Here is a 12,529-nt window from a genome sequence, read left to right as displayed (position 1 = left end):
TCTCCACCCTCTTCTGACAAAGCTAAGTCAGCCCTCAGCAGTATCCTAGATCTGTTTCACTCAGTGGCCTGCCTTTAATTCTACCAGGTTAGCAGGGGAGAGGTCAGAGGTCAAATGGAATCATCTGGTCTAATCCTTTGTTGAGAGATCATAAAATTTGGTATCTTTTGGCCTGAAATGTCTGAATGGTCGGTATCACCTCAACTTACCAGATATTTCTCAACTTCACACTTTTCTTTGGCCTTACTCAGAAAGTTTACAAATTTGAATTCAACCTTTCAGAAAACATTTACTGAACATCAATTTTATGCCACACTGTGCTGGGGGCTGCAGATGTAGGGATGAATCAGAGACAGACTTTAGGTTCCAGGCTCCAGTCAAGAGAGGAAGACAGGCAGCTGGACAGATCACTTCAATGCAGTGTGATATGTGCTAAGAGAGAGAAATGCACAGGGAGCTTACAGAGAACACAGAAGAGGCATGAAACACAGACAGGTAGATCAGGAAAGGCTGCCAGGAGAGGGTGACTCCAGAGATGCCTTTTTTTTTTTCCACACCATGCAGCATGCGAGATCTTAGTTCCCCAACCAGGGATTGAACCCAAGCCCCCTGCAGTGGAAGTGCGGAGTCTTAACCACTGGACCACCAGGGAAGTCCCCAAAGATGCATCATGAAGGATGAGTAGTCATTAACAAAAGAACAGCATTTAAAAAAAAAAAAAGCATATAGGCATGAAAAAATGCAGTATGATTCTTGTAACTATGGTCATTTGGCACCACTAGAGGGCACAGGGTGAGGAGGAGGGGTAGGAAATGAGACAGGGAAGATGAACAGGTACTAGACCATGAAAGGACTAAAGTCTTTTAAATACTATCCTGGAAAAAAAGAGGAAATATTGAAAGGTCCTAGCAGGGCAGTAACATGGTAAAAGTTGAATTTGGGTAGAAGTGAGAGGGTTTTCCCCAGGGTGGGGTGGGGGTGGGTAGGGGGAAGGAGGTGCCTAGAAGCAGAGACCATTTAGTGATTATTTGTAATAAGCCAAGTGAGAGATGGTAAGAATCTGAACTAAGGACCTGTCAGTAGGATTGAAAGGAGTTTCAATTTCATTTCAGAACTATTTAGGAGGTTAGGTCATCAGGATATGGGACTGTTTAGGAAGAGAAGGGAGAGGAGACAGAGAGGAATGAGTCCCAGATTTCTATCATAAATGAAATGTCAAGTTTCAATTTATGAGTTAGAAATCCTAAGAGTATTTGGATTTATACAACACTTTTTCTGTGCAACATTACAGATATCTTAATGCTAAATAGAAGTTTAATCATACCAACTAGATTACAAAGAAAATACTTAATTTCTGATCCTGAAGCCTCAAATGGACAATTTTTTCAGGTAGCAATAGATCTTGTATCTAACTGAAGCATCTACTACTGAGGTTCAGTCCCCTGGAAAAGACAGCCCGTACAAAGAAGACCAGATGGAAGAGGTAGGGAAACATACAGAAGCAAAGACGCAGGTACAGGACAAATGTCTGTGGTTCTGATAGAGGGATTGTGATCAGAACAACACTGGAGAGGTGATTTTAAGTTAGGAAACTGCAAAGGGAAAGATAACTCCTGCAACCTGAGGATGCTATTGTTAACAAATACCAACATCAGAGCAACAAGAATAAGCCTTGGTGTCACCCCCACTGGAAACCCTTCATTAAAATCTTCAGTCACAAAAGACTTCAACATTAATTCATTTCCCATCTCGATCATTCTGGATCATTCAAGTTTCTTTTGTTGGGCTCTATTAACTAGAACTGGAAAAGTCCACATAAGAAAATGGAAGATGGGGGCTGGAATTGGGTTTTGAAGGGAAGGCAAATGTCAAGCCTGGGAATGTGGTCTACATTTATAAGCCATAGGGAGTCATTGAAAGCTTCAGAGCAGAGCCATGATGCAAGGAAAGCAAATATTTTTTTTAACATCTCTATTGGAGTATAATTGCTTTACAGTGTTGTGTTAGTTTCGGCTGTATAACAAAGTGAATCAGCTATATGCATACGTATATCCCCATATCCCCTCCCTCTTGCATCTCCCTTCTACCCTCCTTATCCCACCTCTCTAGGTGGTCACAAAGCACCGAGCTGATCTCCCTGTGCTATGCAGCTGCTTCCTACTAGCTATCTATTTTACATTTGGTAGTGTATATATATCAAGGCTACTCTCTTACTTCATCCCAGCTTACCCTTCCCCCTTCCTGTGTCCTCAAGTCCATTCTCTATATCTGTGTCTTTATTCCTGTTTTAACCCTAGGTTCACCAGAACTATTTTTTTTTATAGATTCCATATATATGTGTTAGCATATGGTATTTGTTTTTCTCTTTCTGACTCACATGAATGGATAAAGAAGATGTGGCACATATATACAATGGAATATTACTCAGCCATAAAAAGAAATGAAATTGAGTTATTTGTAGTGAGGTGGATAGACCTAGAGTCTGTCATACAGAGTGAAAGCAAATTTTTAAGAATAGTCTGGGGGAGTTCCCTGGTGGCTTAGCGGTTATGATTTTGGGCTTTCACTGCCATGGCCCTGGGTTCAATCCCTGGTCAGGGATTTGAGATCCCACAAGCCGCACGGCACTGCCCAAAAAAAAGAAAAAGAAAAAGAAAGGATAGTCTGGAAGCCCTGTGCAAAATGGATTAACTTGACTGAAATCCAATCAAATACTAAAATATTGCTGCCATTCTTATTAAAACTTTCCATTTCTTCATTAATTCCATCTTCAAACTCTGCTCCCTCCAAACCCCCTGGCAATATCATTTCCTAAGTGTTCCTAGCTCTCTGCCTCTGTGATGTTCAACCAGAGGAGATGCCAAATATCCTCAACACATCAGAAGTCCTGTACAACAAAGACTTGACCTGTTCAAAATGCCTGCAGTGCCCCAGATGAGAAGCATGGTCCCTGATCTCTTTTGCTGCTCCTACTTTTGTCTTCTGTAAATTTTCTTCTTCCGTGTATCACCAGGCATCACGCCAGTCACCTGAATAGCTGGTTAAATTGTCACTCAACTGTCATCGAACTCCTTCTCTCTTTCAGGAGCAACTGGAGGCAAGCCAACATCTATATTGACCTAGTTCCACAGCCCTTAAGATTTCCACAGTGCTTTGCAATGGTTTCTACTAGCTAATTCTCATGTCAACACATGCTTTAAGCTAGTTTTGTTATTAGTGGTTTGTAAGTGGAGAGACTCCAATACAGACGTGGAAACCTGTTCACGTCTCTTCCATTTAATTCACAGAGTCAGATTGTGGGAAGCTATTTTCAAACTCACAATAATTCTTTCAAACCTCTAGAAAATTCACGTAGTAGGGTGTCATTTGTGAAGAAATCTTAATATAAACATCCCTTGCTTTTGGAATTTAAATACTCTGGTGGCCTAGTTATGAAAAGTGAATCTCCCTCTCCACTGGTTTTTATTATATTATTGAAGATATATTCCTGTTTTTTTTAATCTCTTTAAAGAGCTGAATGCTTTATTGCCATCTCTTTGGACCTCTCTTTTGATGTCTCTTACATTTTACCTTGTATTATTGGCCCTCTTTGGGGGACTGCTATATCTTCCTAATAAACTGAAAGTGTTTTGAGGGCAAACTGTCTTATTCTTTGTACTCCTCCAGCCACTATGACAGTGCTTGGCCTATGGTAATGACTTAGTAAATATTTGCTGATGAATTGGTGCTCAAGTTGATGGTTGTACCTATTGGGAATTTACTCTTTGAAAAAAATCTTCACAAAGCATTACCATATTTTTCAGTAGTCTGCCCCTATGTTGTCCCTGTTGTAATTTAAAAAAATTAAAAGTTTCATTTCACCACATCCATCTCTAAGTCATGGATATTTTTCTCATGACTAAGTAGTCCCTGACTCCCCACCTGTCTTCCAACCAGAATTTTACTATGCTAAATGCAGCTTATAACTTATCCAATGGAAGTATAGTGGATATATCATCACAATAATCACACTGGACAAAAATGGTCACAATTTTCCACTCATCACTATGTCCATGACCTTTGCAATGTAACTTTGCCTCTACTCCTATCAAGATGTGCGGTCTATTTTCCCATCCCCTTGAATCAGGAATAGAAAAAGAAATTTCTTAAGTTGATAAAGGAAGAAGAAGATCTACTAAAAGGCCCACAGGAGGGACTTCCCTGGTGGTGCAGTGGTTGGGAGTCCATCTGCCAATGCAGGGGACACGGGTTCGAGCCCTGGTCCAGGAAGACCCCACATGCCTTGGAGCAGCTAAGCCCGGGCACCACACCTGCTGAGCCTGTGAGCCACAACTACTGAGCCTATGTGTCACAACTACTGAAGCCCAAGCCCACAGGCCTAGAGCCCATGCTCTGCAACAAGAGAAGCCACCGCAATGAGATGCCCACGTACCGCAACGAAGAGTAACTCCCACTCACTGCAACTACAGAAAGCACACACGCAGCAACAAAGATCCAACACAGCCAAAAGTAAATAAATAAATAAATAAATAAATAAATAAATAAATAAATAAATTAATTAAATAAAAGACCCCCAGGAAACCTCACATGTAGTCAGTGCATTTTAAATGCATCCTCTTTTACACCAGAATAAGACAAAGATGCTCACTATTACTGCAACTGCTTTATATAGTCCTCAATGTCTTGGCCAATGCAATAAGACATGAAGATTGCAAGGGAAGAGCAAAACTGTCATGGTTTGCAAATAACAAAGAATACACAAGAATTTTACAGAGAAAATCTTAAAGCCCACTAAATCATATAAGTTCTGATTAATGGAGAAAAACCCAATGCTCATGGATGAGATTATTTAACACTGTAAAGAGGTAAATTCTCCCCCCAAATTAATTTATAAATTTAATGATATTACCAAAAAAAACTTCAGTAGGACTTTTTAACATCTCATAAATCTGTCTAAAATGAGGATGGAAGAATAAATGTCCATGAATAAAAGACAATTTTAAAAAATAAGGAACAGAAGCAGTTACTGCATTAGTTTCCTAGGACTGCAGTAACAAATTAGCACAAACTGGATGGCTTAAAACAACAGAAATATATTCTCTCACAGTTTTGGAAGCTGGAAATCCAAAATCAATGTGTTTTCAGAGCCACATTCCCTCTGGGAGCTCTAAGGTAGAATATATTCCTTACCTCTTCTAGCTTCTGCTGGTTGCTGGCAGTCTTTGGCTTTCTTGACCTATGGCTGTATCAGTGCAATCTGCCTTTGTCTTCACATCAACCTTCTTTGCTGTATGTCTGTGTCTTTCCTTCTTCTGTCTATTGCCATTGGATTTAGGACCTAGCCAGGTAATCAGGCTAACTGCATTTCAAATTTAATTACATATGTAATGACTTTTTTTCCAAATAAAGTGACATTCACAGGTTCTAGGGATTTGGATGTGGACAAATCTTTGTGGAGGCCACCATTCAACCCACAACACTTACTCTACCAGATATGAATGCATACTATAATGACATAGTATAACTCTATTATGTACTGGCACAATAACAGACTAATAGACCAATGGAACAAAATAGAGCCCAGAAAGAGTTCCCAGTTGGAAATTGGATATATGGCCAGCTGACATAATAAATCAGTGGAGGAAGGATCAGTTCAAGAAATGGAGTTTTAAAAAAAAAGAACATAAGGAGAAAATTTTAATTTAGACCCTACTTCACACCTTATATAAAGGTAAAATCTGGATGGATTAAAAACCTAAAGATTAAAGATGAATATTATATTGGTGTGTGTGTGTGTGTGTGTGTGTGTGTGTGTGTGTGTGTGTGTGTGTGTGAAGAAAGTATAAAAGAATATCTTTGTGGCCTTTCGGATAGGAAACAAGACCTCAAAAGCACAAGCCATATGGTGAAAATTTGGCAATTTTGATCACATTAAAATTAAGGATTTATTCTTCCTTATAGAATTCTAAATAGTATATGTAGATACTCCCTTGTCCAGAAGGTGAAGTTTGATTCCTCTCCCTTGTGGGCTGAACCTAGTGACTCATTTCCAAGAATAGAGTATGGAGAGGAAACTAATTTAACTTGACAGTGGAAAGAAGTGGCTGATATCACCTTAATCAAGTGTTCAAGATTAAGTTAACATCACCAGTGATAAGTCATGTTGATATTATGTATCCCTTGACTTGATATGATAGGAAACGTACTTTACCTCTGTGATCTTCTTACAAAAAATGTATAAAGCACAGTCTAATTATAAGAAAACAGCAGTCAAAACCAAATTGAGAGACAGTCTACAAAATACTTGACCAGTACTCTTCAATACTGAGAAGGTCATGAAAAACAAGGAAAGACTAAGAAACTAGCATGGATCAAAAGAGACTAAGGACATGGCAACTAAATGCAATGCAGGATCCTGGAACAGTAAAAGGACTTCAGTGGGAAAAAAATGGTGAAATCTGAATAAATCTGTGATTTAGGTAATATTATTAAGCCAATGTTAATTTTTTTGGTTTTGACAAATGTGCCAAATTATGTAAGATGTTAACACTGGGGAGAAAATGATATGGGAACAGTCTGTAGTATCTTTACAACTTTTCTGTAATCTCAAATTCTTCCAAAATAAAATATTTGTCATATAAAAAATAATTTCTCTTTAACAAAAGATATCAGAAGAAAATTGCATCAACTAAAACTGACAAAAATTAATGTCTAAAATATATATGGAATTCCAACAAATTAATGAGAAAGACAAGAAACCCAATAGTAAAATGGACAAGAGTACGACTAGACAATTCCCAGAAGGGGAAATCCAAATGACTAATAAATATATGAAGAGATGTTCTACACCATTAATACCCAGAAATATGCTAATTTACATGGATGAGAATGTGGGGATATAGGAAGTCTAGTTCACTCCTACAGAAAAGGGAAATGGAACAGTCATCCAGAGAGTAAGTTGGCAGTAATATGTGAGATGAAACGTGCAATTACCCTATAACCTATAATCTGACTCTAGGGCTATCACCCCAGGAACATTCACCCAGGACCATACAGGGGTACAGAAAAAGATGGTCTTCACGGCATTGTATGTGGCAGCAAAGCATTGAGCCAAAAGTGGCATCTGTAACTGGGACTGTAAGCAAACCATGGTGGACATACGCTCTGGAAGACAATGCAGTGGAAGAATTAACCACATGCACATTCACCAACATGGATAAATCCTGAAAAATTATGCTGAGTGAAAACAGTAAAAAAAAAAAAAAAAGATGTATACCGAAATACCATTGTATAAATTTAAATGTCATACATTTCAGTAACATATTCTAAACACATGAGTATGCATATTGCATGTTTACTAGATATGAAGGAGATAATAGGCATAGAGATGGGCATGAAGGCAGAAAATACCAAAATAAACTTATCAATGTGAGCCACAATGAACAGGTAGATGCCATGAGCATCTTAGGATGATGACTACAACTCTTTGCACCTGAGGTCGAATCTAAATCAAAAAGGGCAGAGGGTAGTTCTGGATAAGGGCTTGAGGAGATCACTTTTGAGCTAAGAGTATGAGTTTTAGTGTGGATAGATGTGGCAACATCTATATTGTCTTCTCAGCAGCTCTTTTTCTTTACTTACTGATTACAAAATAAATTATTTCTTAATGTCCAGATAAGTCATCCATAGATGAGAAAAGCATTACCATACTCGGTTTCATTACAATAAGACAATAAGATATACCAACAGTACAGCCTGACACTCATGAGTAATTCTTCACAATATCTTTGTGAATCCCTCCAATTCACAAAGAACCACTATATCACATCATTTTCCTCATAATATGTATATACAATGAGTGAAAAACATTTTCTCTTTGAGTGGCAGAGGGCAGAGTGTTAGACCAGCAATGTAATCCACGGCTATGCCCCAGCATCCCAGCCAGCTAGTGCAATTCTAATTCATGTTTCAATAAGAATACAAATTATAATATATTTAGAACCTGGAGGGTCATTTGCAAATAATGGAAAATGCAAATTCTATATCAATGAAAATCCAGGGAGTACTATACCATGATGACTACTCCAGAGCCCTGGAAGAGTTACTGCAGCTTTTTTAAGCGTTTAATATAATCTCTGAAACAACAGAGGCCATGAGCAAACCCTGCTCATTGTGACTGACAATTTGACCTGTGGCTCAGACCACTGCAGCATGGACTCCAAGCAAATCACAGAAGATTGAAATCTAAAAGAAGCTGTAGATTTCAAAGCCTTTAATGATTCAAATTTTCAATCAGCAGATTTTTTTCCCCAGTTCATTACCCAAAGATTCTGTGGATCAACAGAATATGTGTGCAGCCCACCTCCTCCTTAATTCCTCTAGTAATACAATCCTGTCCATCACTTTACCCGGTCCTGGAAAATAAAGCCAAAATATACATATTCATTTTACCTTCATTTACTTTGGCAAGATTCCAAAAGCATGAGAAACAAAGTAAAAAATCCCAGCATCTCAGAAAGCTTCTAAAATGAAGCCGATCAAGCCGATGATTCCTTAACACAACTGAACTGATGGGAAATTGAACATGAGCTGGCAGCTCAGGTTGTGATGAACGAGAGTTGCATGTGAATAAAGAACGGGAAGAGGAGAGCATCTTCAGCCTTGAGTCAGGACTGTGTCCATCTCACAGTGTCATTCCACCTCGGGGGTCTGGAGATGAAAATAACTTGGCTTTGAAACACACAGGCTATTCAAGGAAGTAGCAGACAATTACAAGTATGAAGGGGGATCTGGGAATAGGTTCCTACTGTGTAAAATTGCATGTTATTGAATTGATTGAGTTGTCATTCAGCAAAGGTGATTTTAGAAATGAAGCTAGCAGGGAAATAAATAAAGCAGAAATTCAGGTAAAATTCATTCAAGTCTTGCCACTGGTATCTGTGAAACTAAAGGATTGCAGCTTGTGAAGGTAATGTTATTAAACAAAGATGCTGAAGGTCATTCCTTGTCACCCTTTTCTATAAATTACCCTAGTTTGGCTCATTGGCTGTCACTCAGCAGAGCCACTGGTTCCCAGACTCACCTGGAGCCAGGGCCAGCCAGGTCTTATTGATATTAAGAAATTCCCATGCTGTCTTAAAGCTCTCCTAGAACCCATTTCCCATGTTCTGACCCCAACAATGACCCAGCCTCACCTCCGGCCTCTTCAGTGCCCATATTAAGCCATCAGTTCTTGTGGTTGACAGTGGATGCTCAGAGATTTAGAAAAAAAAGACCCAGCTTTAAGGCATCTGGTGAGCTAGTCAACAGTAGCACTTACATAGTCTCTAAAGGTACGTGACAAACTCACCTTTCATTAGGGTTACCTTGAGAGCTGAGGGGAATTGACTCTGGACTGTGTCTTCCTGTCTGTTGTAGGTGCTCTATAAAAATGTGTTCAATGAATGAAGGAATAATGAACAACTGGCAGTTCCTGCAACAGAGAAATAAAACCCAACAATCATCATCCAATTCTGGCAGGTCTGTGCAGAGGAACAAAACCCCAGCTGAACCATATGATCCAGCAATCCCACTCCTGGGTATATGTCCAGAGAAAACCATAAATCAAAAAGATACATGCTGGGCTTCCCTGGTGGTACAGTGGCTAGGAGTCTGCCTGCCAATGCAAGGGACACGGGTTTGAGCCCTGGCCTGGGAGAATCCCACATGCCATGAAGCGGCTAGGTCCATGAGCCACCACAGCTGAGCCTGAGCTCTGGAGCCCACAAGCCACAACTACTGAGCCCACGTGCCACAACTACTGAAGCCTGCACACCTAGAGCCTGTGCTCTGCAACAAGAGAAGCCATGAGAATGAGAAGACCGTGCACTGCAACGAAGAGTAGTCCCTGCTCACAGCAACTAGAGAAAGCCCGCACACAGCAACAAAGACCCAACACAGCCAAAATAAATTAATAAATAAATAAATTAAAAAAAAATACATGCACCCCAATGTTCATTGCAGCACTATTTACAATAGCCAAGACATGGAAGCAACCTAAATGTCCATCAATGGAGGAATGAATAAAGAAGATGTGGTACATATATATACAGTGGAATATTACTCAGCCATAAAAAGAATGAAATAATGCCTTTTGCAGCAACATGGATGGACCTACAGATTGTCATACTGAGTGAAGTAAGTCAGACAGAGAAAGACAAATACCATATGATATCACTTAAATGTAGAACCTAAAAAAATGGTACAAATGAACTTATTTACAAAACAGAAGTAGAGTTACAGATGTAGAAAACAAACTTATGGTTACCAGTGGGGAAAGAGGGGAGGGATAAATTGGGAGATTGGGGTTGACATATACACGCTACTATATATAAAATAGATAACTAATAATGACCTACCATTTAGCATAGGGAACTCTACTCAATACTCTGTAATGACCTATATGGGAAAAGAATCTTAAAAAGTGTGGGTATATGTATATGTATAACTGAATCACTTTGCTGTACACCTGAAACTAATACAACATTATCAATCAACTATACTCCAATAAAAATTTTTAAAAAAGGAAAAAAAAAACAGCTGAGGGTAGGAGCAAAAGGGATAGAGAATAGCCTCCTGGGACAGAGAACTAGCAAAGAAGTAGCAAGTTTCCAGAACTTTAGCCAAGGAGACTGGGGATCAGAACAGGGCTCCAATCCCAGCAGGGAACACAAGTGTGGAATGGGATCAACTCCGCAAGGCTTAAAGGAAGTGTGTGCACACTCACCAGTCAGCTTGGGCAGGAACATCCCTGGAGCAGGCAGGGGCCACTGCAGAGGAGGAGATCTCTGGGCCTACCCCAGCTGAGCAGGGCCCAGGAAGACTGCTGACCCAACTCTCTCATCTGCATCTCCACCTTTCAAAACTGGCTCTCAGGATGGTATGAATTTAGGTCAAGAACTTCCTCTATAGGGTGTTTAACGAAAGAGCCTGCTCTTGTTGAAAGTGCACTAAGGAGGCATCCTCAGAAGCACCAGATTCCAGTCCAGGCTCTGCCATGACCCACATGTGCCCTTGGACAAGTCACTGAACTTCTCCAAGTCATAGGTCCTTCCTCATAATCGGAGGAAATGATTCATTTTACTGGAGTGTTGGAGGACAAAGAAGATTCCACGTGTGGAAGTGCTCGGTAAAGAACATAGCACTATAAATGTTGGCTATTTGTGCATTCCATGATACTTTATGTTGAATCCAATGTTGAACTTGTCAAATTGAATTTTCTGTAATTATAGAAATAAGCTTTGATTTCAAGAAATTTTAAGCATCAAGCAGGCAAAATGCGTTTTGGAGGGAGCCTGAGAGGCCGTCCCCAGGCCCCTGAAATCACATTGCAATTGGTGTCTACCCAATGCATCTCCACTTAATGCAGGCTCTGCTTGAAGCTGTGATCGGCAGCCCCATATGAAGTACATTTAAGTGTCTGCCAGAGGGCATGTAAATAAAACCTTCACCGAGGTAAACAGTTGTTCAGTTTTACAGCCTGTTTGCACGTAACTTTTATGCTCCATTATGATATATGGCTTCTGTGCATTTCGAAGTGCTGGAACATCATTCCATGTGGCATCCTCTAAGTGACTGGCTAATAAACGATTATTTACTCTCTAGTTTTCACGGCCCATGGAAGCCTTTAAACTGGAGCGCTGTCCCTAACTACCCATTAGTGATCATGGTAATTCTTCCTAACAGGATGTGAGCCAGTCATCCTGACAGCCTTAGTGGTGCAGGGAGGAAGGTTGGGTGAGATAAGGAGGAGCCCACACTCAACCCAGAGGGTTCCACCTGGTTGTCTAAATGAAAGGTCGTGCCTACCATTGGTTGTCGCATTGTGACTAAACATGGCATGCATGCACTCAACACATGGTGCATGTCACAAACATGAGAAGATTCCAGGAAAGAACTTGGGTGCTATAAACAGCACCTGTTACTGAGTGAAGTGACTGAACCTGCACCTTCTGTTGGTTTCACACCCAAGTGACTGTTCAGTTGCTTCACATGATCTGAAGGCATAGACAAGAGAGTCAAGTATGTTTGTTCCACTTCCTGGTGACACCTGTGAATGCTTCTGGGATAGAAGGCAGGTCACTTCTCTACCCTGGGAGAAGAAGCAGCCTACAGCTTGAAAACAAAAAGGATCTGAATTTTGCCTGAAAGATTGCTGGTTGGAATTTGCAAAGTATTTTTAATAACAGTATAAATAAGAGTTTGAAAATGTTACCATGGTTGTTATAATAACAATAGTTACCAAGTAAGGAGTAGTGCTTATTGCTCATCAGAAACTCTCCTGAGCATTTTACACATAACTGTCATGCAATACTCACAGTAAGTCAGTGAGACAGGGTTTATCACTTCCATTTCACAGATGAGAATACTAAGGCTCAGAGAGGCTAAGTAACTTGCCTGCACTCTTGACCATTCCTCCACAGCTGGTGGAAACCCTTGTGCTCTTCATACTTTCCGTATTTCCCCAATTTAAAAAGAAACTATTTTAACT

The sequence above is a fragment of the Balaenoptera borealis genome (assembly GCF_965194805.1).
Source record: "Balaenoptera borealis genome assembly, chromosome: 1".
Classification (NCBI taxonomy): Eukaryota; Metazoa; Chordata; class Mammalia; order Artiodactyla; family Balaenopteridae; genus Balaenoptera; species Balaenoptera borealis.
The sequence above is the reverse complement of the archived record's forward strand: the minus strand, read 5'-3'. Positions refer to the sequence as shown.